Genomic DNA, 5,000 nt, shown 5'->3' with positions numbered 1-5,000 from the left:
AAATGTATACAGTAGATAGATTTCAATGGAAGGGGAAAGGCCTTAAGAAGTAGCAATAAATGTTTTTTCCTCCCACATCGGAACGTTTTCAATTCCAAGATCCTCTCAGTTGTATTATATATTATCATAATTAAATTTTTATTATTATTATTATTATTATTATTATATTATATTATCATTATTATTATTGTTGTTGTTGTTATTATTATTATTTTGTAATTTAATTTAGCTGATAAACTGAGTTGTGATTAACTAGCTTTTTAATTATGGTAATTAGAAGAAAAAAAACACGAAAAACTTATAAAAAGAGATTATTGTTGAAAAAAGTAAACCATTTGGATTATTAGTCTGAAGGGATTAAAGCGTGTGTAATGTGTGTTTTTGTCCGTTTTTGGGTTTTTGGTTTGTGTAGTGGTGTGTGAGAGTGAGTGTGTGCGGGGTGTGTGGTGTGTGGTGGAGTGTGTGGGTGTGTGTCTTGTGTGGTCTGGTGTGTTGTGTGTGTGTGTGCGTGTGTGGTGTGGTTGTAAAATTTTTATATTCCTTTTCCCCCCCTTTTTTTTTTTGTCTATCTGAATGCGTGCTCCTTTTTCATCAATAAAAATCTGCAATTAGAATTTTGAAAAAACGAATGTATTCAAAACAATCAGTTGATAGCGTAAAATTTAAAGGCTTTTATTGTTTGTTTGTATGGGTTTTTTTATTGTTTTATTATTATTATTATTATTATTATTAGCAGTTACAGTAGATAGATAGATACCTCTTGGGAGGGGTGTAAAAATTCAACTGAAGAAGGAATTAGTGGTCAGGAGGAAGCAGATTAGACAGATAGCAGACAACAACAAAAAGACAGATCGACATGAAGAGACAGCGACAGAGAGAGGAGAGAAGAGAGAGAGAAGAGAGAGAGAGAATGGAACAGAGAGAGAGAGAGAGAATGATCCGAGGAGGGAGACAGACAAGACAGAAGACTCAGAGAGGAGGGAGGAAACAGTCATGAAATTACGTAAAGCGAAGGAAATAAAGATCAGTTGAAAAATACGTGGACCATGAACAATCGGAGAGAAATAGGGTGAATAAGAGTTAAAAGATAAAGAAGGTAAGAAAAGAGAGTGATATACGAGAACAGAAGGAGCAAGAGAGAGGAGAGAGAGAGAGAAGAGAGAGAGAAGAGAGAAAAAGAGAGAGAGAGTAGAGCGAGAGAGAGTAAAAGAGAGAGAGAGACAGAGAGACGAGAGAGAGAGAGAGAGGAGAGCGAGAGGAGAGAGAGAGAGAGAGAGAGACACTAGAAGAGGGAAAGACTTGACCTATAAAGAGGGGTGGGGAGATAAAAAAAAAAGTAAAATGAACAGATTGTGCATAAAAATGACGAATGTATTTTTTTTTTTTTCATAAGTTGATAATTTCCAGTTGTATGATTAAGGAACTTTATTAGATTTCAAACAAGAAAAAAGAAAACAAAAAAGAAGAAAAAAAAAAAAAAAGAAAAAAAAGGAAAAAAAAAAAGAAAGAGAAAGGGGGGGGTAAACATGAAAACACATTTGTGAGGAAACCATTAGGAATTATAATTTTAAAGAATTAATTTTCTGTATATGTGTTATCGTGTGTATTCATTTACTTGTCACAGTGATTTATGTAAGTCTATCTATAATTTTAGTTTGTGTAAGCTCCCATTTGATACTATACAAATATAATTTGAGGAATGAAACACATATGCAGTGAAATGAAACCTAAGGCTTACATAAAAGCCCCCCTTATTTATAATTTTTGAGTGCTCGAACGCCAGACCCACTAAGGCTGATGGCATGAAAAACATTAGGCATTAGGTTAGGCTCAACCTTATCATCATAACAGGGAGAATCGGGTCAAACACACACACACACACACACACACATACACACACACACACACACACACACACACACACACACCCACACAAACATACACACACACATACACACACACACACACACACACACAATATATATACATATCTGTATATATATATATATATATATATATATATCTCTATCTAATAGATATATGAATGTGAAACACGTTACCCAGATTACTGTTATAGTAGAAAAACCACAACACAACTAGATTTATCAAAAACCAGACAACAATTTCGAAGTCCTTTTGGATTCTATCTTCAGGTCTGCGCATTGTAGGTTTTTCTACCATACAAGTAGATGTATAGGTACTTAGATATAGATATATACAGCACAAATAAATTTAAATATATCTATAAATATATATACTATATTCTATATATATATATATATATTACATATCTACATATATTATTATAATTTATATATATATAGCTATAGATATATATATATCTATATATATATATATATATATATATATATTCTCTAGATACTATATATATGACGTTCGCACGCCCAAGTCAGTGCTGGTCCAAGCCCGATTGATAAAGATAATGATTTCTCCTAAAAGGTACACCAGCACTCTCCGGGAAGGAACGGGGACCCTAACCCGTACTCACTCCAGAGCGATCACACATGAAACTACCATTAAGTATATGCCTGGTGACCCGGCGGCTCAAACATTGAAGCCTACCTTTGCATCAGTAATGAATATATGAATGAATATCTGAATATTTTTATGTTTACAAATGCACACACACCCACACACACACACACACACACACACCCACACACACACAACCACACAAACACACACAAACACATACATACATACACACCCGCATACTACTTGGGTTTGTGTGTTTGTGTGTAATAAAAAAGATAATAATAATATATAATAATATATAATATATAATGATGAGATAATAGTATACTATAATGATATACAACAACAAAACATAATATAATGATAATCATAATATAGATCCTAATAATAATATAATAATAATAATAATAGTAGTAATATAATAATAACACTGATATAATAATAATAATCATAAAGGGGGGGGGGAGAGAAAGGAAGAAAAAAGACACAAAAAATAAATAATAATAATCATAAACTAATATATCCTATAATCATAATAAATAATAATAATAATAATAGAATAATAATAGTATATACTACATGATATAATAATATAATCATAATGAATAATAATAATAATTAAAAATACTAATAATACCAAAATTTTTAAATTTTTAAAAAAATTTTAATACTACTAATACTAAGCATATACTAATACAGCATCAACAACAACAATCTTATTATTATTATTCATTATCCGCAAAGAAGAGCGAAAAAGCACAAATTCTACAGACCTTGGGGTGGCGGAAAATGGCGTGTTTTTCGCGCCACAAATTTTCCTCAACGCCTGTGTGTGTGTGCGTGTGTGTGTGTGATGAGGGTAAAGAGCCTTTCAGGTAACATAATGAATTCATGCGGATCCAAATTTTAAATCAATTCAGTAATAAATCATAACAACCTTCAATTGCCAGGTAAAACAAGATTTTTGATATTCAACTCTGAACATACCTATGTGCGAGATAAGAGCAGGAGGCCGCTGACATAGGCCATGATTCTAAAACCGGCTCACCTCCCGCGATTTCAGTCCCTATTGAATTGTGAAACAGTTTTAAGCCACACAGTTATAATAAAGACATGATTATAGATTACTGTAGTATTCTAACACAAAATTTTCTTACACTAATATGCCTGAAAAAGATAAATATTATTAATACATCACACACACCACCCCACACACATACTACATGCCATACATACATATACATATATATCTCTATATATAGATATATATATAATATACTATATATATATCTATAGATGATATTATATCTATATATATATATGTTTGTGTGTGTGTGGTGTGTGTGTGTGTGTGTTTGGTGTGTGTGGTGTGTGTGTGGTGTGTGTGTGTCTGACGTGTGTGGTGTGTGTGTTTGTGTGGTGTGTGTGTGTGTGGTGTGTGTGCATATATGTACATATATTTAATATATTATATAGTATCTATATATAATCTATATATGATATATATATATATATATATATAATGCCAGATATAACATATATACATATGTATGTATGTTACTCTATACAATTTACACACACAACACACACACACACACACCACACACACAACACACACACACGCAACACCCCCCACACACACAACACACACACACACACACACACACACACACACACACACCACACATTATATATATATATATATATTATCTATTATATTATCTATATATATATATATATATATATACAAACAGATATGTGTATTTATACTATTGAATACATTTTAATATATAATATATATATATATATATAATATATATAATATAGATATATATATATACATATAGATATATATATATATATATATTATATATTATATATATTTATTAGATATGGATGTGTATATACAACCGAATATATGTATACCACTATATAATCCATGCTACACACAGCAATTCAACTGCGAAACATAATTTGTGTAATATATTAGAAACACTGGCACGTCTATGATGTTCGCTTTAACGATAAGGGAAGGAAATATTTTAAATTGTTTAAAAGCTGTTCTGTATTTGAAATCTTATTGAACCATTTTTCTGTTTTATTTTTAAATTACCAGACGCCCTGGTATCTGTTCAAAGGAACTATAAGCCTTGAAAACTGGATACTATACCCACGGTTCAATAACCTTGACTACTGCCTTTGATCTTATCCCATGGGAAGTGAATATAACTCTATCCTTTCCTCTGCCGCTCATGCTAACGCTGTACATACCTACCCGGTATGCAAATATATATTACATACAGTACGCACACTTGCACACACACAGACACACACAAGCAAACACATATATGTGTGTGTGTGTTTGATATCATCATCATCATCATCGTCATTATAGGTTGCTTTAATAACAATAACTACCTTTTTTTCACTGCCCAATCTCAAGGGCACGAACTTCATGTAATTATAAAATATTGCTAAACAGTTTAGTATTAAATGATAGCTTT

This window comes from Penaeus monodon, chromosome 35, assembly GCF_015228065.2.
Source record: "Penaeus monodon isolate SGIC_2016 chromosome 35, NSTDA_Pmon_1, whole genome shotgun sequence".
Taxonomy (NCBI): Eukaryota; Metazoa; Arthropoda; class Malacostraca; order Decapoda; family Penaeidae; genus Penaeus; species Penaeus monodon.
Note: the sequence above shows the minus strand (reverse complement) of the source record.